This window comes from Lepidochelys kempii, chromosome 1 (genome assembly GCF_965140265.1).
Source record: "Lepidochelys kempii isolate rLepKem1 chromosome 1, rLepKem1.hap2, whole genome shotgun sequence".
Taxonomy (NCBI): Eukaryota; Metazoa; Chordata; order Testudines; family Cheloniidae; genus Lepidochelys; species Lepidochelys kempii.
In genome coordinates this window covers 131,750,801-131,774,530 of record NC_133256.1, presented here as the reverse complement: position 1 = coordinate 131,774,530, position 23,730 = coordinate 131,750,801, and the positions used below count along the sequence as shown (strand labels likewise).

Sequence of the window (23,730 nt, the reverse complement as noted above, 5' to 3'; positions counted from 1 at the left end):
CCTTCTCAGTTTAAAGACTTCAGTTGACAGATTATCTAAAACATCCATTGGTGAGTTGTTCCAATGGCTCATTACCCTCAATGATAAAAAAATGTAAGCCTTAGTTATCGTTTCAATTTAATTAGCTTCAACTTTCAAAAGTCCAACACTGAATCTTTTTAAGCCTTTGTACGTTGGATTTAAAAGCCCTGAAGTATCAGATATAGTCTCTCAGTGTTAATACAAACTTACCAACTTGTCTCTTAACCTTTGCTTCATGAAACAATCTACTTAGTTTATTAAGTCTCTCACTGGAAGGTGTATTCTCCAGACCTCAAACCAGTCTTAGCTCTTTTTTGTACCCTCTTCAGTTTTTCAGGACCATCTCTGAAGTACTGATACCAAAATTGGCCAGAGCATTCCAGTAGTGGTTTCACCAATGCCATATATAAAAGTAATATCAATTCAGTATTCCTACTCAATGTTCCTTTGAGCATCCAAAGTGATCTTTATCCCTTTTAGCCATCACATCACACTGGCAGCTCATGTTTGTTTCGTTATCTACCATGACCGCCTATGTTCTTTTCAGAATAAAGAAACTAGACTTACTGTTAACTGTCCCCAAGGTGGCCTGCAAGACATTGCTTATCTTTTTACATAAAAACAGTGAAATCTTTCATAATTTCCCAAACCTTTAGGCCTGATGTCAACTTTACAAATACAAATGGGAAAATATAATGACTCTATAGTAGTGTCTGGGTCTTGCTCTCCTCAAACCCTCTCTCAACTTAAAAAAAAAAGTATTTTTCACACTTTTATAGCAGCACTCTGCATTATACAATACTTCTATGTGAAAGTGTTCCACTCATTTTCAAAATGCAGGGAATATAATACATTATCATGTTTGTAAACATGATGGGAAACAAACTAAGTTGGGCAATATTCAAAACAATATTAACAAAATCCTAGTTTGTTCTCCTACTTACTTGTGGTCTAGATGTTTCCCAGAGACACTGATTATTTCTTCTGCACAACAGGTAGAAGATATGCACACACAAAAAAACCCAAAAGTTTTGTTTTAGTACCAAACGAGGTTTTGGTTTGAAGGAGATAGGAAAATTCTGACTGATCCAATTAAAAAACCACTGCATATTTAAATTTATTGAACACAAAATAAAGTAGCAAAGAAAGATTTCAGAAGGGGATTCATTTTCTAACCAAGAAGGGGTGCACAGCAAGCACATGTAGAATGTTCTTAAATTACACCCAACTTCACTACAGATGCAAGAGGAACACTTTCTGTTGCTCAGACTTGTTCATCGACGTCACATGCAGAAGGCATGGAAAGCGTGCCCCTCAAAACTATCTACATACTTATAAGACTCTCATTAGCGCATCTGAAAGTTAAAAGGTCTATACTAACACTTCTCTCACCTCTGGTCTTGAAGCAGTGCATCTGTGTTCTCAGTGCTCACCTTAGTGGAAGTGCTTGCGAAGAGAGCATGAAAAGCCACTGCCATTTCCACGCTAGCACTTTCATCATCACTGCCACAGGTGGCACAGCATCAGTGGTGAAACCACACTGAGATAGATCACAAAAATTCCATACATAGGCACATGCACGCAAACAGAACAACGATATTTACTTATCTCCCACGATTATTTTAAGCATTTTTAAATGCCTGGAGAGCGCTTTAAAACTGTGAATTACTTTGGAAGTACAAGACAGTAATTCATAGTCACAATCGCATACAATCGTGCGGTTTTGAATGTGCCTAGTACAAGAGTTAGTGAACCGTATGATCAGTGCAATCATGTCCTTTTGTTTTTAAAGATAAAAATGTTAAATTAGGTTTGATAAAATTTTGCAGATTAAAGAATATTTTCAACGGTCTGCTAAAATGAACGTTATGATAGCATTACGAGGTATTGTACACAATACTTACCCAACAGGAAACCCAAACAATTGGGAATAAAAATAGGAAGGTTTATGAACTTTAGGAGCTACAGAAATATATTTAGACTAAGTGATTAGAGTTTACTAATGCTACATGATTTGAGATTTGAAATCTAGTAAAATAAGGGAGGAATTTTACAGATTAGAGCTATTGTTACAGTTACACTAACAATTAGAGTATTGTTACAGTAAAATTTTCTCTAGGACTACATATACAGTACACCTACCTTAAAATTTTCCATTACTGACAACTTGTATGATACTTCATATAGAACTGTCCATTTGAACCAAAAGCTGCAGTCATTGAGAAGAAGCTTTATTACAGAACAGCATAAGTGTTCTTCCAGGACTTTGTCTAGTAGTTATGCAGGCAAAATACTGCCACATTAGTTCTAATTTCTCTGGACTTCTGTTACAATATTAAAAATACAAGAGAAGGCATAGCAATTGATTTACCTCTGATGATTTTGTTCTAGACACCACTGTGTTTGCAATTACTCAAGATAGTCGAGACATTGGTTCCTACCTAAACTGCCACATTATCCACAAGATTTTCTTTGGAATGGATAGTGAGGCATGCTTGCCCATCACACATACACATCCCTTATTCGTAAGCAAAACCTACATATGCAGTATTCTCCCTTTGCATGCCATAAGAACCTTAATCCAGCATCCTTAATGATCCCACCTCTCTCACTTAAACTTCTAGAACATAAACAATATTAACTTTCTGGGAACAGACAGAGCAAAAGTGAGCAGTAAAGAAAGGGAATTAAGTAGACGCAACAGGTTTTATACCATTTTCCCAAAACCTGTTTAAACTGTGGAATGATAGTTTGTGTATCCAAAGGAAACCTTAGATCTGTTAAGAATTCATGTCAGCATTCTAAAAAGAAAAATGGAAATAGAATCAATGATCCCAGTCAACAACTCAGTTATTTAAGTAAAGTTTTTACTAAAGAATTGTCTCTATTCAAAGTTGTACAAATTTAATTTTAATTCAGTTTAAAACTGATTTCCTTAAGCCAGTACAAAACAGAGTGGGTGTTCTTCATTTGATTTAAATCAAATTTATATTAATGTATCTTATTGATTCCTTATTTAATTAAGCTAAATCAAAATAAGCAAGGTTTAAATCAGATTAAGGTGTTTACACTGTGTTCGCACAGGTCTAACTAATCAGGTTTAAAGTTACACCTTTAGCTAAACTGGTACAATTCTGAATATAGACGAAGTCTAGAAAAATGTTTTTTCTGCTAGGCAAACTACAGGCTCCCATAATAATAAAATGTAAAATTGTAGAACAGTAACATACAAACAGACACTGCTGCAGCAGGTCAGCCAAAAAATATATCAGGAAACTACTGAAATTAAACGTCCTCTGGAAGTATCACACCCCTTTCTCTGATTAATTCAACGGCTACAAAAAAATAGTAGAGGTCTCCTTTCCTGTTTCTATATAAGGAATTGTACATGGAATGTGTACATCTGTAAAAACACTTTAAGATCATCAAAATTAGGAGCTAGGCAGCAACAGACCAAGAGCACTCATTTTTTACCTTAAAAAGGAATTCAATAGGTTCTTGTCTGAAGTCACAAGTGAAAACAACCTTTGGTGGTCTTATTCTATTCCCTCATCTGTTCACAGTATAAAACCAAAACATAATATAGCACAATTCACTCTCTCTGCATATGAAAACACTAGTACTTGAAGAACAGGGGTAACTGAAATACTGAGATGTGCTGAAAGAACTATTGGATGAAACTTTCATACATTCAGAGAGTTGAAGGCCAGAAGGGATCATTTATTCCTGTTTATCACAGGCCATTACATTTCACCCATTTCCTTCGTATTGAGCCAAATAATTTGTTTGGCTACAGCATATCTTCCAGAAAGGCATCTAAATAGTGATTAGAGATGGAGAATCCACCACTTCCCTTAGTAGTTTTTTGGCAATGATTAATCACCCTCACTGTTAAAAATGTGTGGCTTGTTTCTAATTTGAATTTGTCTGCCTTCAACTTCCAGCCACTGGTTCTTGTTATCCCTTTTTTCCACTAGTTTAAAGAACTTGTACAGTGCCTGACTGCTCTACTTGGATCAGACCAATGGTATTCATCCTTCATGTTGAGGAGAACAAAATTCATTCCAGTTGCAAGGAAAAGCCAACTAAATAACGCCTGTTGTGCACAATCTGAGACCTGTTTAGTGCTCACTAAAAGACACAGACTCCACTGTGGCCCCTTGACTCAAGTCCTCTAACATTCTGCAATGAGCACACGAAAAAGTACTTGGTAGGTTTCATGTAAACTTTTATTAAAGACCGCCAGATTAAGTTTCAAACCAGTGATACGGTGAGATCACTCCACACTGGCTTTTTCTGTCTCTCTTATCATCTGTGGTGTACAAGCTAAAAGTGTAAATTTTAAAATGGTACATTTTTATATAAAAAGGTTTTGGTCTCTCATCTAGGGACCATACTTCACAGTAGTCAATGAACTGCCATAACAGTAGTCTACCAGTATTTTTGCCATTATTCATACCATGATTCAAATCAAGATTAAGCTGTTTCCTCAGCTCTTTGATTTAACTTTACCTTTTCCAAAAGTAATACCAATCTTCTGACATCACAGCCATTTTTGGCTATGTAACTCTTCAAAGGTTTAAATTTTGAAGCACATTAGAAAGCTTCTGGAATCTGAATCCCCTTGGTTTAAAAATAGAAAAAAATCTTTAAGAACCATGATATTTTGTTTTGGGGGATTTTTTCCCCACCTAAATTGTTTTGAGTAAAAACATTCTTTTTAAAAAACAGTCTTGTATGCACGTGCAATAAAGCAGATAAAAATATTCCTATAATGCCTAGCTTTACTAAATATTTACTCTGCCAATTTAAAAGCCAAATTATAAGAACAGTCCAATTACAAGATTCGAGGCTTGACATGAACATGAGACAGTGTTGCCACCTGATTAGATTCTGATTGAATCAGAATGGATTGCTTCCCATCCTCAATTTGTTTAGTTTACATTATCATCTGTTGTAGATGCATAAGAGACGCTCCCCTGGATAATGTAAAAGCTTCTAAATATAGTCCAACATCTTTGCAAAAGTAGTTCCCAAAAAAGTATTAGCTTGGGGGGGGGGGGGGATCAGTATTTTAGGTGAATACGCAACATTTTAGCCCTAACTTTAACACCCTTTATAATAGAATCCTGTTTTTTCGTTTTAAAAAGGTGGAAATCCCCTCTTGGGATAAAAACAACACAACACAAAAAACTCAAAGGACCTTTGTATAATAAGAAAACCTTTATGGGTGCATAACAAGTGACAACTACATGCCCCTCTTGCCCCTGCTCCTTTCAAGAGGGCTGAAAGCAGTTTGGTTGTTAGTACAGACACCCGGTACAACCAGTGATGAGCTGCCAACAGCTGAAGAACCAGTTCCTTCAGTCGCTCCAGGTCTTCGGCAGCACTGAAGGACCCACCGCCGAAGAAGTGCCGCTGAAGACCCGGAGCACCGCCGGGTGAGTAAAAATTAAAAAGGATTCTCAGGGGAGCCTCCCCAGCAGAGAGCTCAGGCAGGCCAGACAGGATGGTCCCGTGGGCCAGAAGTGGCCCGCAGGCCGGAGTTTGCCCACCCCTTTAACAACCAGTTCTAAACCGGATTCAAAATTTAACAACCAGCTTGCGCAAACCAGCTCCAGCTCACCATTGGATACAACCAATTTTAGTTACTTCCAACACCCTACTCAGAAATTGAGCTAGACCAGGGGTGGCCAACCTAAGCCTAGGAAGGAGCCTGAATTTACCAATGTACATTGCCAAAGAGCCACAATAATACGTTAGCAGCCCCCCATTAGCTCCCCAATATTCCCAGTGCCTCCTGCCCCGCTGATCAGCGCCTCCCCATCCTTCCCTGCACCTCCTGATCAGCTGATCAGTGTTTCATGGCGTGCAGGAGACTCGGAGAGCGAGGGGAGGAGCGAGGGCATAGCAGACTCAGGGGATGGGGTGGAGTGGGGGCAAACCCTGGGTTTGAACAGTGAGAACCCCCCAGCACATTGGAAAGTTGGCGCCTGCAGCTCCAGTCTCGGAGTTGATGCCTATACAAGGAGACGCATATTAACTTCTGAAGAGCCGCATGTGGCTCCGGAGCCACAGTTTGACCACCCTTGAGTTAGACCACTGGGAGAACAAGAGACTGGAACATGTTGGGTGAGACTTTCATACCTGCTATGGCCCCTTTACAGCCAGTAGCTATGTCTTGTCAACATAGTGCTTTCTACATAGGGGATTAAGTGAGTATAACCGTCAATCGGGGTGTAGATTTTTCACAAGGTCACAGGATGTTGAACGAGAGTGCGCAATTTTACACAAGAAAATGCTATTCATTATCTTATCCTTATTCACTCTGATAGGGCTAATGCTGGTCCACTCACAAACTGAAGGCACTGTTTTAAACACCATACTGGCAGTTGCTAGGGAGAAAAGGGATGAGAAGTGGAGAGGGTGAAATGAGGAGGAAAGCACATATCTAAACTGTTTTTTTTCAGATGTCTGACTTTTCTCCTAATGTTTGTTTGCCTTTCATACTATATGTAATTTCTAGCCACTTTAATAAGTTTACGCTTGTACATTAGCCTGGTATTTTAGCAACTCTTTTTCACAGAAAATATACAGTTAGGAAAGGGAAACATTGAAGAGGGCTTTTTTTGTTGTTTCACAAAGCCATTCACAGGAAAAGCTGTTTACAGCTTTTTTTAGTCACATTCCAATCTTGAAGAAGCTATAATGACTTCCTTCACCTTTGTAGCTACAGGCTGGCTAGGAGTACATTCCAAAGCCTGCAGGAACTTCTTTGAAGAAAGCCAGTCTGTGACCAATGAACTGTTCAGCTATATCCCTCCTGCAGCCCTAACCCTCACAGCTCCTCCAAACAGACTAATCCAAAGAGATCAAACACACTCTCCTTAGAGATGCCACCTCCCTCCCAGAAGGACAGTACAGTATTGAACAAATAATGAATGCACTACCCTGGCCGTGAAGGAATGCGCTTTTTCAGCAATATTTCTTGTCAAAAATATATAGTCTTTTTTTAAAAAAGCTAGGACACCTTTAGCAATGTGGCAGCAAACAAGATGACACTCATTTCTGTATGTGAAAATCTGTAACAAATTACATCATAAGCAATGAACCCTATATTATGGTACTTTTGGATATTATCACATTTGTCCAGCTTACATAAAGCATCCCATTCTACGAACAAAATTCAGAACATGCTAAATATTCTACTCCTGGGGGAATTCTGTGCCACTGCGCAAGCACAGAATTAATGTCCCCCACAGATTCCCCTCCCCGCATACAATAATTGATTCTGACGGAGAGGCAAAGGGAAGCTGCAATTACACCTTTCACCCACAAGGGGCTGATATGGCACTGGAAGAGAAGGCAGGTGGCTTAGGGGATGGAGCAGCCAGTCACAGAGAGGAAGGGGGCAGAGGCTGCCTTCCTCACAACGCCCTGCCCACGGGACTAGGTGAGGAGGCACTGGATATGTGGGGACAGACAGACAGGGCACACAGGGCTCCTGGGAGGTGTCACAGAGACACGAGTTCAGAAGGGCTAGTGGTAGTGGACAGACTGGGATTGGGCACAGGAGCTAGTGAGGTGACAACATTGAGCCAGGGGCTGAATGGGAGTGGGGGTGCAGGGCCACATGAGGACGGAGGGGGGGGGGATGCAGGGATTGACAGGGGCATCTATGACTGGCTGAATGGGGAGTGGGGGCTCAAGGATACGTGGAGACAGAGGCAGCTACGCCTAGCTGAGTGAAGGTGAAAGGACACAAGGAGGAATGGAGGTGTGGGGCACACAGGGACAGCAACAGACATAGGCGCCGACTCCAGGGTTGGAGCACCCACAGGGAAAAAATGGTGGGTGCTGAGCACCCACCGGCAGCCCCCCAATCAGCAGCTCCTCCTCCCCCCAGGGCCTCCTTCCCACCGACACGCCCTGCCAATCAGTGCCTCCCCCTCCGTCCATGCACCTCCTCCCGCCCACTGCAGACAGCTGTTTCACAGCATGCAGGAGGCTGGCGGCAAGGAAGAAGGAGCAAAGACGCAGCAGGCTCTGGACAGGGGAAGCGGAAGAGGTCAGGAAGAGGTAGGGCAGGGTGGAGAAGAGGCAGGATAGGGCGGGGCAGCATGGGGCACAGCCTGTGGGGGCAAATGTGAAGTCAGCACCTGTGGGGGCAAATGTGCTTGACTGAATGGGAGAGGTTGGGGGCAGCCAGGGTCTGCATGCAGAAGGCTCCCCAATTCCCTAACAATCCCTCCCACACCCACAAAAAACCTGTTCTATACTTTTCCCACCACACCCAGCAACCCTCCAAGATTCTCTCCCAGGCACCTTCCCAGCAATACTTCCTTATCCCTCACCTCCTCCGTTACCCTTGATTCCCCCAAGCCTTTGCACTGCTTCTGAGGGATACAGGAAATATGTTTCTGTATTGCTGTTTAAATGAATTATTACTCAAAGTTCTGTATTAATATACCTAGTAAGGAATCTATTGGTCAAAAAAAACATTTCGTGAATCTTTTTAGTCTGTATTTTTACAGATATACTTGCTGACAGGTATTTTGAAATAAATTACCAAAATAACTGAAACTGGCATGATTATGTAGTGTTACTTTGACAAATATAATATGCAGAATTTTAAAATATTATGTGCAGAATTTTTAATTTGTTGGTGCAGAGTTTCCCTAAAAGTAATGTTCAAATCATAGAAGATGGTTAGCATTTTAATATTCCAACCTTTTTTTTAAAGCCCACATTCACTACTTAGAAATATGGGTAGCTCAGAGTAATATAGGCTATAAATACACATTTTTAAAAAAAAGATAAAACCTTAAGGTAAAGTCTTCCCTCAAATAAAAGTGCACATTTGTGTACAAGTGCCTGACTGGCTAATTGGATTTCACCCTTGGAGAACGGCAGCTCAAATATAACCTTAATTTCTGAAATAAAATAATTTGGTACACATCAGCTCAGGCCCTCACGGACATAAATCCACAACATAAATGACCACACAGAAATTGGCACAAATAAAGCTCAGTGCTCAGAAGGACAGTGTTAGCACAGAAAATTTGAGAATGCAATATATCCTAGCTTGAGGTCACTGGGAGGAAAATACAGAAAGAGTCATACTACAAGAACCTGCACTGTGCTCAGCAAACTACACAACATTCAATGCCAGTTGCCTTAGTTCTTTTATTTATATATAAACTCTTATAGTAATTATATAATCAATATATGAATTATCATATTTTGAATTATTGCATATTTTAAATTACAACTTGCATTAAAAGCAGCCTCTCACAATGGATTTTTCCCCCTCAGAAATAAAACATTACTTCAGAATGAGAAGAGAAAAAAAAAGAGCATCAATTCAAAGGTCAGTTATTTTTATGGTCCTCTAGAGTGCTTCCTGCACTTTCCCAAACGTAAAAAAATTTAACATAAGCAGGTTACATTGTAGCATTATTCCAAAGGTATTTCAGTAGCATAAAATAGAAGTAGCACAGTGATGAATCAGGCTCATTGTGCTTAAAAAACAATGGAAGAGAACTTTTTTCCACTGACTACCAGGTATATAATATTTTTTTAGCCGAAGTCTCTTATTGGTCTCTAACAGCATGAACTGCAAGTTGTTCTGTATTTATAAACCCTTGCACTTGCCTAGGACAAAAATTATAGGATTAATGCAAAGATCAGACTGCAGGACTGGGAATTTAGTGCCTAGTATTCTCAGGATGAGCAAATCATTTCATATTATTTAATTTGGCAACTGTTACAAAATACATAAAAAAGTAGAAAGAAAAGGAGTACTTGGGGCACCTTAGAGACTAACCAATTTATTTGAGCATGAGCTTTCGTGAGCTACAGCTCACTTCATCGGATGCATATCATGGAAACTGCAGCAGACTTTATATACACACAGAGAATATGAAACAATACCTCCTCCCACCCCACTGTCCTGCTGGTAATAGCTTATCTAAAGTGATCATCAAGTTGGGCCATTTCCAGCACAAATCCAGGTTTTCTCACCCTTCACCCCCCCACACACAAATTCACTCTCCTGCTGGTAATAGGAGAGTGAATTTGTGTGTGGGGGGGTGGAGGGTGAGAAAACCTGGATTTGTGCTGGAAATGGCCCAACTTGATGATCACTTTAGATAAGCTATTACCAGCAGGACAGTGGGGTGGGAGGAGGTATTGTTTCATGATCTCTGTGTGTATATAAAGTCTGCTGCAGTTTCCACGGTATGCATCCGATGAAGTGAGCTGTAGCTCACGAAAGCTCATGCTCAAATAAATTGGTTAGTCTCTAAGGTGCCACAAGTACTCCTTTTCTTTTTGCGAATACAGACTAACACGGCTGTTACTCTGAAACCTGTCATAAAAAGTAGAAAGTCATTTGATAAACATCACTTATAATGGTATACAAATGAAGAAAAACATTCCCATTTTTCTTGAAATGGTCATTATATTAAATTAATAGGTCAGGAATATTCTGTTCTGACTTCTGAAAATTCACTAGAATGATTTTGATTCACACAGTTTTATAGGATCTTGAGCCTTGTGTTATATGGCATACTGCATCAATTCAGAGATCACGGAGACAAGACGACTTCAATTTTTCAGGCCGTACAATCCCTTTACATTTTCTTAAGTGTCAGTGATAACCAGCCAAACAGGAAAGAACCTCACCCATGCACTGGAATCTGAGAGATGCATTAAACACGTTCAGTGTATCCTCTGATATCTCACATAAGCCAAATGCTTAGGAAGGAGATGAGTACAGGTAACCATGAAATACTGAAATCTCTAGTATGCAGCTCCTTCCATGCCACAAATAACCAATCTGAATAGGATAGCCCCAATGTCTGCATACACCAAGAGGGTAGAATCTCTTCAGAACAGCAGCTGTATGTTGAATTTGAGCTGAACTGTAAAACCCATAACAAACAATCCTGTACATTAGCAAAATAAGAATAAATAACAGTAGTTCATAGTCTCAGTCTTGAGAACCTGTATACCTAAAATTATGGTTGAACAAACAAAAAAATTGGAAGACTCCACCCTCTGACTTTTTCTTTACTATCATCAAGTAAACCTATGAGCAATGATAGTTATACACTATATTTTCTTGTTTTTCTTCACAATCAAATTCAGAAAAGACGGCAAAGCTTAGAAAAAGTTGTTTTATTCCATTACACCTTAAAAACTGTAATAGTCTCTAATGGAAATTACAATAAGTAAAAATAATGTAAAAAGCAATATATAATTTGTTTTAGAACTCAATAGTCATCTAGATATTTAAAAACAGAAGAAAAAAAACTTCAACATATTTTCTGCAGCATGGGTACATTTCCTTTTCCAGATCACCAGAGTCTTTCCCCTAACCTCAAAGTTAGAGGGGCATGTAACTGCCCAATTTGTGTTTATCTCTTTATGGCATGTCAATTTTTACTTCAATTAGTTGATATTACTTGCAAATTATGTTTTATTTTATGTATTTAAAATCTCCAGGTACACTATAAAATACATACAAAATATTATTATAAAGCTTCATAAAACAGGTCTCCCAAATGTGGGCTAACCCAGCAAATCTTAAAAGATACAAGGACCTCTCCCAAACTCTCCCAAACCCAAAGGAGCTTTCCCCATCATATCAGCCAGAGTTCTCTTCCACTCATTCTCCTAGTTCTCAGAAAACATAGTGCTTGTTTTTCAGTTCTTCAGTACCTCCCAATAAATGTGTGTAGTCCCTACGTACATATGCCTATAAAGCTCCTACATGCTCCTATATGCCAAAAATGCATATAACTATGCTGAATTTACAGTGATTATTACTTTAGGTTTAGTCATCAAGCTTAATATTCATCATATATTTTTCAGAGGTAACAATAATGATATCAAACCTTATAATCTTAAAGGCAGCCAGTAGTTTCACAATACTTTATATTTAAATTTAAAGAAAGCTAGTGCAATTTAGTGCTTTAGAGAAAGTAATAAAACAGTTGCTCATAACTTCACTCTCACTCTTATGTGGCGTATAGTCACAGAATTAACAATGTTCTGTGAAAATGTTCCATTCAGGAATGCTGACCAAACAATACATTTTTAATGAACACAGACCAGTGGGAAAATAGGAACTTGCTTTAGGTTACAGAAACACTTAAGTGGAACCTGCATAAATATGGTATATTAAAGAAATAGATCTATTAGAAAAAAAATTGCATTTTCTGTGTACCAAATAAATACAAATAGTGACACAGTGATGAAGCCCTTTAACGTGAGTAAAACAGTACTAACAGAAGTTATAAAATTTGTTAAGAGTATAAAATTCCAGCGCACTCAAAAAGCAAAAGAAAAACCATCAGCTAAAACAACAGAGCTGTTTAACATTTGCTTTGCACCGCAGCCAACTCTATCTGATAAAATAGCAGAGTGCTCTTAAAATAATTGTGAAAGGATTAGACCCATAAAAATAATAAAGTAATTTTGCAAAAATAATCATTTAATACGTTTCCACAAAAAGCAGTGCAAATTTTAAATACAGTAAATTCCTGGAGCGACACGACATTCAACAGGATGTGACAAAGTTCCTCCTCTACCTTGGTGGGTCTTGCGCTTATTGGAGGATTTGCTCACCTTGGAGCTTCACGGCAGCCCTCAGCTTGGCCATTTTTCTGAACCCACAGTCCAGGTCGACTCCTCCTGTGTCTGACCAGGAGTTGGGAGGTTTGAGGGGACGCGAGCCAGCCCTCTACTCTGGGTTCCAGCCCAGGGCCCTGTGGAATGCAGCTGTCTAAAGTGTCTCCTGAAACAGCTGTGTGACAGCTACAACTCCCTGGGCTACTTCCCCATGGCCTCCTCCCAACACCTTCTTTATTCTCACCATAGGACCTTCCTCCTGGCATCTGATAATGCTTGTACTCCTCAGTCCTTCAACAGTCCACGTTTTCACTCTCAGCTCCTAGCGCCTCTTGCTCCCAGCTCCTCACACGCACACCACAAACTGAAGTGAGCTCCTTTTTAAACCCAGGTGCCCCGATTAGCCTGCCTTCATTGATTCTAGCAGCTTCTTGATTGGCTGCAGGTGTTCTAATCAGCCTGTCTGTCTTAATTGTCTCCAGAAAGTTCCTGATTGTTGTGGAACCTTCCCTGTTACCTTACCCAGGGGAAAGAGACCTACTTAGCCTGGGGCTAATATATCTGCCTTCTATTACTCTCCTGTAGTCATCTGGTCCAATCCTGTCACATATCCCCCCCTCTGCTCAACACTATGGGGTTGGGCAACTTGGGACATCAGGCCATGTACTCGTGACAAGCCATCTGAATTACCATGGTGGCTTCCAGCCCGGTGATGTATGGTGAATTGGAAAGGTTGTAGGGACAGGAACCATCTGGTGACCCTTGCATTCTTCTCTTTATTTTGCTGCATCCACTGGAGGGGGTGCATGGTCGGTCACAAGGGTAAACCGTCGTCCCAGAAGGTAATAACGTAGCGTTTCCATGGCCCATTTCACAGCAAGGCACTCTCTTTCAACCACGGCATACTTCTGCTCTCTCAGGAGGAGTTTCCTGCTCAGGTAGAGGATTGGGTGTTCTTCATCTCCGACCATCTGCGATAGGACAGCTCCCAATCCTACTTCAGATGCATCTGTTTGTAAAATGAATTCTTTGTTGAAGTCTGGGGCTATAAGCACAGAGTTACTGCAGAGGGCTGTCCGTAGATCCATGAATGCTTTCTCTGCGGCATCTGTCCATTTCACCATGTCTGGACCCCGGGCTTTTATCAGGTCTGTCAGGGGACTCGTTTTGGTAGCAAAATGGGGAATAAATCGTCGGTAGTACCCCGCCACACACAGGAATACCCGGACTTGTTTTTTCCAATTCGGCCGGGGCCAATTTTGGATAGCCTCTAGTTTGTTTAGTTGGGGCGTGACCATGCACCTTCCTACAATGTAGCTAAGGTATTTAGCCTCGGCTAGCCCTATAGCACACTTGGCTGGATTGGCTGCGAGGCCAGCCCGTCTTAGTGTGTCCAGAACCGCTTCCACCTTTTCTAAGTGGGTTTCCCAGTCGGGGGTGTGAATAATCACATCATCCAGGTATGCCGCTGCATAACTGGTATGGGGCTGTAGGAGCTTGTCCAAAAGACACTGGAAGGTGGTAGGTGCCCCAAGCAGTCCAAAAGGAAGAACAGTATATTGAAACAGACCCTCTGGTATGGAGAATGCAGTCTTTACTTTCGCATCTTTGGCAAGGGGAATCTGCTAGTATCCCTTTGTTACATCAAGGGTGGTCAAAAATCGGGCATTGCCCAGGCGGTCAACTAACTCATCAATATGGGGTATGCATCGAATTTGGATATTTCTCATTCAGCCGGCAAAAGTCATTACAAAACCTAGTTGTGCCATCGGGTTTGGGCACCAACACAATCGGGCTTGACCACTAACTGTGGGACTCTTTGATGACTCCCAGCTCCTTTTTACCTCTGCCTTGATCTCCTCCATTTTTGCCGCTGGGACCAGATAGGGCCTTAAAGTTACCTTTGCCCCAGGGTCTGTAATAATGTGGTGATATGCTTAGGTGGTCCAACCTGGTTTGATTGAAAACACATCCTGGTATCGGCTGATCATCTCAATTACCTCCTTCTTCTGGTTTGGTGTCAGATCAGTGGATATCCTGATCTGCTCCTGCATGTTATTTCCCTGGATCGGGGTCTCTCGGCCCACTACACATGCTTCTCATTGGTGCCAAGGCTTTAAGAGGTTAATGTGATAAATTTGTTCTTGTTTCCGGCATCCTAGCTGCCGCACCTTGTAGGTTACTTCCCCCACGGGTTCAACCACCTCATAGGGCCCCTGCCATTGGGCCAAAAGCTTGCTTTCTGCCGTGGGTACCAACACCATCACCCAATCCCCTGGTTGGAACTGTCGGACTTTTGCCTGGAGATTGTAATGGGTTCGTTGGGCCTCCTGTGCCTTTTCCAAATGTTCCCGTACAACAGAGGTGACCTGGGCTATCCGTTCTCGCGTCTGCAACACATGGTCAATTATATTTCTCCCCTCATTGGGTTCCTCTTCCCAGATTTTTTTTGCAATATCTAGTATGCCACGGGGGTGACATTCGTATAATTCAAAGGGGGAAAACCCAGTTGAGGCCTGAGCTACCTCCCGCATTGCAAATATAAGGTAGGGTAGTAGGGTGTCCCAGTCCATCCCGTCCCGACTTTCCTTATCATTGCTTTGAGGGTTCAGTTAAACCTTTCTACCAGCCCGTCGGTCTGCGGATGATAGACTGAAGTTCTCAGGGTATGCATATGGAGCAGCATACAGAGGTCCTTCATTAGCTTCGACATAAATGGGGTACCTGGGATTGTTAATATCTCCTTTGGTAGCCCCACTTGGGCAAAGATCCGCACCAACTCTTTAGCTATCGTTTTAGAGGCCGTGTTCCACAGGGCAACGGCTTCTGGGTAGCGACTAGCATAATCCAGAACGACAAGTATATATTGGTGGCCCCGGGCTGTCTTCTCCAGGGGTCCCACTAGATCCATGGCTATTCGTTCGAAGGGGACCTCTATGATGGGAAGGGGTACTAAAGGTGCCCTCAAGTGGGGACGGGGACTGTGCAGCTGACACTCCGGGCAGGATGCACAATACCTCCGCACTTCTTCATGTATTCTGGGCCAGAAGAATAGTCACAGGACCCATGCCAGGGTCTTCTCTACTCCCAAATGCCCCCCAAAAAGATGACTATGGGCCAGACTTAATACAGCATTCTGGTGTTTTTGAGGTACTAGGATCTGCTGTACCTTCTGCCCCTGTACTGGTGCAACCCGGTATAAGAGATTCTTCTTCATTATGAAGTAGGGTCCTAGTCCCTGGGTTTTCCCTTCCATGGGGACCCCATCTATTTCGGTCACCTCTTTCCTAATTTTGTCGTACCTTGGGTCTTCAGCCTGGTCCCGTCCAAAATTTCCTCTCCTGGGGCTAATCTGCCCGAGATCTAGGGGGCCAGTATCTGTTGCCTCTACTGGTTCAGAGGTGTTAGGGTGTGGGTCAGACTCAGGTGCTTCTCCCTCCTGGGTGGCCTCCTTTTCAGCTGCTCGGGTCCACCTGCCTAGGAGAACGGATGGGCCAATATTCGAGTTCCCAAGGCCTTAGCTGCCCTTCTTTCCCTTTTCGTCTTTCTATCCTGTCTGGGAGTGGAGAAAAAATCTGGGGATATTTCAGAGAAGATTGGGGGTTAACAGTCTACTGTGGATGCCTCACTAACTTCAGGGCTTACCCCTTTCCCCCAATTCCCCTACCGGGAGTAAATCTCCAAACCCTGGGAAGTCCCTCCCTATGAGCGTCAGGTATGGGAGTTCAGGGACTAACCCTCTGCTACCTCTGTAGTGTTCCCCTGAATCTTGATTTTTCCTGGGATGGTGTGGTAATAACGAACTGTCCCATGGACACATATTATCCCCGTACACTTAGGGGGGATTTGATAGCTGCTTTCAACTACCTGAAAGGGGGTTCCAAAGAGGATGGATCTAGACTGTTCTCAGTGGTAGCAGATGACAGAATGAGGAGTAATGGTCTCAAGTTGCAGTAGGGGGAGCTTTATGTTTGATATTAGGAAAAACCTTTTTTACTAGGACGGTGGTGAAACACTGGAATGTGTTACCTAGGGAGCTGGTAGAATCTCCTTCCTTTGAGGTTTTTAAGGTCAAGCTTGACAAAGCCCTGGCTGGGATGATTTAGTTGGGGATTGGTCTTGTTTTGAGCAGGGGGTTGGACTAGATGACCTCCTGAGGTCCCTTCCAACCCTGATATTCTATGATTCTATTTCCTCCGGACTCTGGGACTCAGTTCGTAACCACTTTCGTGCGAGATGGATGAAGTCATATAATTGGGACCGTGGGGTTTTGTTTTCCTGGTACCTCCACTCATGATATTGCTGGGCCCACACTGCTGTCATTACCCCAGATCTGATCAGGATCTCTGCTTTTAGCTGGGGGTAGTCTTCAGGCAAATCATAGTAGGCCTTCTGGGCCTCCCCACACAGGAATGGAGCGAGGATGCCAGACCACTGTTCTGGGGGCCAAGCCCCCCACAGGGCTGTCCTCTCAAAGGCCAGGAGGTATGCCTCTACATCATCCTCCCGCGTCATTTTCTGCAGCCAATTGCTGGCCCGAATGATCTGTGTCCCATCATGGCCACGGTTCAGCTCTGTAAGGGCCTTTACCTGGTTTACCAGTTCCTGCAGCATAGCCCGGTCTTGAGCAGCCTGGTCCATCAGCAGGCAATTAGTCTCTTGCTGCAGCCGCACTGCCTGCTGTTGGGCGGCTGCCTGGACACGGGTAGCTTCCTGCTGGGCAGCCATGGCTTGTATCAGTGCCTGCACTACCTCCTCCATTGTGGTGAAAAAAAAAGAAAATAGACCCTCTCCCTTCCCCCTCCCACCCAACACCCTCCTTCTTCCGCCGCGCTGTGTACACCAGATCCCACTTCTCACACCAGTTGTGACAAAGTTCCTCCTCTACCTTGGTAGGTCTTGTGCTTATTGGTAGATTTGCTCGTCTTGGAGCTTCACGGCAGCCCTCAGCTTGGCCATTTTTCTGAACCCACAGTCCAGGTCGACTCCTCCTGTGTCTGACCAAGAGTTGGGAGATTTGGGGGGAACCCGGGCCCGCCCTCTACTCTGGGTTCCAGCCCAGGGCCCTGTGGAATGCAGCTGTCTAGAGTGCCTCCTGGAACAGCTGTGCAACAGCTACAACTCCCCGTGCTACTTCCCCATGGCCTCCTCCCAACACCTTCTTTATCCTCACCATAGGACCTTCCTCCTGGCGTCTGATAATGCTTGTACTCCTCAGTCCTTCAACAGTCCACGTTTTCACTCTCAGCTCCTAGCGCCTCTTGCTCCCAGCTTCTCACATGCACTCCACAAACTGAAGTGAGCTCCTTTTTTAAACCCAGGTGCCCCGATTAGCCTGCCTTCATTAGAACACCTGCAGCCAATCAAGAAGCTGCTAGAATCAATCAGCCTGTCTGTCTTAATTGTCTCCAGAAGGTTCCTGATTGTTGTGGAACCTTCCCTGTTACCTTACCCAGGGGAAAGAGACCTACTTAACCTGGGGCTAATATATCTGCCTTCTATTACTCTCCTGTAGCCATCTGGCCCGACCCTGTCATAAGGGCTACAGTATAAACAGCAGTGAAGACACACACTGTGAGCTTGACTACAAAATTACATGCTACTGCACATCTACAAGTACCGAAACCAGCACCTGGCAGCTACAGATCAGAAGGCAACTGCTGCTGGTGAAAAAACCAGTTCACCACAGGACAAGAGACAAATCCTGCCACTTCTATCAATGAAGAAGAAATGTACACAGGTAACATACTCAAATCCTTCAACACTAGATAAGGATCCTCCTCCTCCTCCTTCCCTCAAAAAACAAATACGATTAAGAAAGTTAAAAATAGATATTTCCGTTTCCTAAGATTATTTCCCTTTAATTCCAGTGCTCTGAGAAAGTTTATCTGGTTTATCAACTTCCCATGTTTGTGTTTGAAAAGGAGGAGTGTTAAAGCCATACTTCCATCTATAACAACTCTAGAAACTGATTTTATAAGCTTTGTATTACTGTATTATCAATACTACTAAATGGCATCTTATTAGCATTTCTCTCCAAGTTCTGCAGCTCTCTTAGAAGGTCTGGCATAGGGGCAATTTTAATTATGAAATCACCTCTTCACTCTCACCCCCCAAAAATCTGTTAGGTGTTCTTCAACACGGGCTTATTTTTCTACATTTAAACATTCCTTTGTGGTCAGGGGAAGCAGATGTGAAGGTCATTTCCACTACTGATACACAGACTTTGATTCCCTGTGATGTCTAAGCAGCACTCGGAGCAGAATGGGGCCCTGCGGAGAGCCAACCACTCTCAACCACGCAGTCCCGGAGTAAGTTAGAGCCAAGGGGTTGGGGGAGGGGAATGGTATATCAGCACAAAAAGGGAGGAGTGGCAGGAGATAGATAAGAGCAAAGGGAGGACACAGCATGAGGATAGGACAGAGAGGGACAGAAAGCCTTGGGAAGAGGGACAGGAGAGAGGGATAGGCATTAGAAAATGCTGCCCTACAAAATCTGGAATTGAACCCGAGTCCTCAGTCTCCACATTCCTCAGCTCTCAGCACATAATTCTGAAACCCACTGAAAATGTATGTCTCTCTTCCCCCTTTCAAGGGACTGATACACAGAGAATAACAGCTTACTACTACCATTAGTTATTCCACTAACACAAGAAGTAGAGGTCTGTATTCTAGGTCTAAAGATCCAGATCCTGCTGTGGCATGGGTTCTGTGGAAAAAGTGCATATGATCATGTAATTAAAGACTACATCTCCCACTTTACCCCTTATTCGGGACAAGATCTAAATTTTAATATAGCATAAGAAATAAGAAAATTATAGTCAAAGATGTCAGGCCCATATTTAGGGGTTGTTGTTTTTGTTTGGTTAACTTTCTTACGCCCACTTAAAAAAAATGGTAGTCATCAATCTAGCATATGTCAGTAGTATTATAACCCACAGTTAGTGTGTAGGCTTAATAGGGAAAGCAGGGGGAGGAAGGAAACAGACTTCTGTTTTCAAGGAGGCTGGCACTTACAAACAAAACAGCCAAGCACATATATTGGACAGATTTATTCTGAAAGGCATAGTGGCTAAGTGCAAAAGACTGGGGACTGCCATATTAGAGAGCTCAGTTCAATTCCCAGCTCTGCTAGAAGAGACCTGATTTTTTTTCAGTTGTACAATGTAGATAATATGATTGCCTGACTCATAGGGAGGGACACAAAGCCTTGCTCAATAACTATTCTGTGCACTTCACAACCCTTAATAGTCAATAGAGAAGTCAAACATTGAACTCGTCTCCTTGCTCCCAGCTCAATGCACCTTCTACTAGGCTACAAAATATTTTCTGTGGGCCTATCCCTCTGGGCTTGTCTACACTACCGGCCAGATCGATAGGCAGCGATCGATCCAACGGGGGTCGATTTATCGTGTCTACTATAGATGTGATAAATTGACCGCCGATCGCTCTAGCGTTGACTCCGGTACTCCACCGCAACGAGAAGCGCAAGGGGAATCGATGGGAGAACGTCTCCCAATGACACACTGCAGTGAAGACACCAAGTAGATCTAAGTAAGTCGACTTCAGCTACTTTATTCACGTAGCTGAAGTTGCGTAACTTAGATCGATCCATCCCTACCCCCCAATGTAGACAAGCCCTCTCTCTCTGTCTGTCTCTCACTGGAATTTTGACCATCTTAGATCTAAGCAAGATAGGTGAGCCAGTCTTCAGGGACTGTCCAGCAAAATTTGAGACAAGAGGCAGTTGTAGGGCAACAGTTCCTGATTACTTAAAATCCAGTTAAGTCAAACTCGCAGCAGTTCATGAGAAGAAATCTGCAGGCTTAAAAGCTCTGTAATGCAGAGCAGTGCGTTGTTCTCTCAGATGAACACAGAGTAAACTGGAGTCAATGTGCAACGCTGCAGCAGTCCAGCAAAAGGAGTCTGAACTCAAAGGAGAAATGAAGGGTGCGGGGGAGAGTAATCTTCCTCCACTGCGGTGGAATTAGCGGGGGGGGGGGGGTGTAAAGGGCATACCAGAAAGATCCAAGTGTAATGGGGTTATGATTCTTGCCTACCTACTGTCCCTATACACTGCCTAAGTTCTGTTATTTTTACAAACATTGAGATACCTATTAAATAAATTTTGAAGTCTAGTTGAAAGGGTAGCTCTCACTCTTCCCCCTGTGCTACGCCACAACCTAATGATTGTCTGAGGGGCAGAGGGTTTCTCGGTTATGCTGACCGCTTCCCATCGCCTTGCAGCTGCCAAATAGATGGCTCTCCTCTACTATCCCCTTCCCCTGCCTCCTTTTTCAGGTCCTATTTTCCCATAAACACAAATTGCCCACATATGCTGCTGCTTATAGCTTTCCCAGGTACCTGCAGATTTAGATCCACAGGATTCTTGTTCACAGGGTTTTAAATAGAATTAATGAAACTCACCAGCATTTTATTAATTTCCCTCTGGCACTGCTTGAGATAGCTGAAGTAGTAACACAGGCACTAGAGTAGTGTCTGCAGACTCAAGAAGACAGCAGTGCATTGGTACGTGTGTGTGTACCCAGCTCATGATGGTATTTGAAAGTCTGATCCTGCATCATTAGTGTCCATCAGAGTTCTGCAAAAGACTGCTACTGAGTTCAATGAGAGCTGAATAGGGCCACTGCTGACAAAACAAATCATCATATTGTAATCCTGTGTGTGATTTAGTTTCTTCCCTCCTTCCCCAAGAAGACTGTTCCCTGCCCTTCCCTGCCCCCCATTCAAGGTTATCTTTGGAGCCATAAGGATTAGAAACTGGGTAACAAACAATCCTTAAAAACAGGTTTCAGAGTAGCAGTCGTGTTAGTCTGTAGCTGCAAAAAGAACAGGAGTACTTGTGGCACCTTAGCGACTAACAAATTTATTAGAGCATAAGCTTTCATGGGCTAAAGCCCACTTCATCGGATGTATGGATAAACCTGGAAATCCTAGCCACCCCATCATCTCAGGCATTGGCACCCTGACAGCAAGATTGTCTGGCTCTGTAAACTCCCTCCTCACGCCCTACACTACCAGCACTCCTAGCTATCTTTGAGACACCACTGACTTCCTGAGGAAACTACAATCCATCAGTGATATTCCTGAAAACACCATCTTAACTACTATGGATGTAGAAGCCCTCTATACCAACATTCCACACAAAGATGGACTACAAGCCATCAGGAACAGTATCCCCAATAATGTCACGGCAAACCTGGTGGCTGGACTTTGTCCTCACCCATAACTATTTCCCATTTGGGGACAATGTATACCTTCAAATCAGTGGCACTGCCATGGGTACCCGCATGGCCCCACAGTATGCCAACATTTTTATGGCTGACTTAGAACAACGCTTCCTCAGCTCTCGTCCCCTAACGCCCCTACTCTACTTGCGTGATATTGATGACATCTTCATCACCTGGACCTATGGAAAAGACGCCCTTGAGGAATTCCACCATGATCCTCAGCCTGGACCAGTCCACACAAGAGATCCACTTTCTGGACACTACCGTGCTAATAAGCGATGGTCACATAAACACCACCCTATACCCGAAACCTATTATACTTACCTACATGCCTGCAGCTTTCATCCAGACCACACCACACAATCCATTGTTTACAGCCAAGCTCTACGATACAACCACATTTGCTCCAACCCCTCAGACAGAGACAAACACCTACAAGATCTCTATCAAGCATTCTCATAACTACAGTACCCACCTGCTGAAGTGAAGAAACAGACTGACAGAGCCAGAAGAGTACCCAGAATTTACCTACTACAGGACAGGTCCAACAAAGAAAATAACCGAACACCACTAGCCATCACCTACAGCCCCCAACTAAAACCTCTCCAGCGCACCATCAAGGATCTACAACTTATCCAGAAAGACGACCCATCACTCTCAGAGATCTTGGGAGACAGGCCAGTCCTTGCCTACAGACAGCCCCCCAACCTGAAGCAAATATTCACCAGCAACCACACACCACACAACAAAAACACTAACCCAGGAACCTATCCTTGCAAACAAAGCCCGTTGCCAACTGTATCCACATATCTGTTCAGGGGATATCATCACAGGACCTAACAACATCAGCCACACTATCAGAGGCTCATTCACCTGCACATCTACCAATGTGATATATGCCATCATGTGCCAGCAATGCCCCTCTGTCATGTTCACTGGCCAAACCGGACAGTCTCTTCAGAAAAGAATAAATATACACAAATCAGACATCAGGAATTATAACTTTCAAAAACCAGTCGGAGAACACTTCAATCTCCCTGGTCACTCGATTACACACCTAAAAGTTGCAATTCTTCAACAAAAAAACTTCAAAAACAGACTCCAACGAGAGACTGCTGAATTGGAATTAATTTGCAAACTGGACACCATTAAATTAGGTTTGAATAAAGACTGGGAATGGATGTGTCATTACACAAAGTAAAACTATTTCCCCATGTTTATTCCCCCCCACACACACACACTGTTCCTCACACGTTCTTGTCAACTGCTGGAAATGGCCCATCTGGATTATCACTACAAAAGCTTTTTTTCCTCTCTCCTGCTGATAATAGCTCACCTTAACTGATCACTCTCCTTATAGTGTGTATGATAACACCCATTGTTTCATATTTTCTGTGTATATATCTTCCTACTGTATTTCCCACTGCATGCATCCGATGAAGTGGGTTTTAGCCCACAAAAGCTTATGCTCAAATAAATTGGTTAGTCTCTAAGGTGCCACAAGTACTCCTGTTCTTTTTGCAGATACAGACTAACACGGCTGTTACTCTGAAACCTAACAATCCTTAATCACCATTCAATAAAACTGAATTTCACTGCATCCAATCCTCCTCCATACGTTATCTGTACAGATTATAAACCCCTTGAGTCAAGGAGCTTGACTTCACACCTGTCCGTATACACCAGTGGTCTCCAATCTTTTTACACTCAAGATCACTTTTGAATTTAAGACCAACCCAGGATCTAACCATGCCCCTGCTCACTCCATCCCCCCTCCATCGCTCACTCTCCCTCTCACTCACTATCACTGGGCTGGGGCAGTG

General features: G+C 43.0%; 1 protein-coding gene across 1 annotated transcript in view; it reads right to left on the bottom strand.

Annotated features, from left to right (window-relative positions):
• Nucleotides 1-23,730, bottom strand: part of WWC3 (WWC family member 3) — a 171,612-nt gene that overhangs the window by 127,283 nt on the left and 20,599 nt on the right. The gene's annotated exons all lie outside the window — the stretch shown is intronic.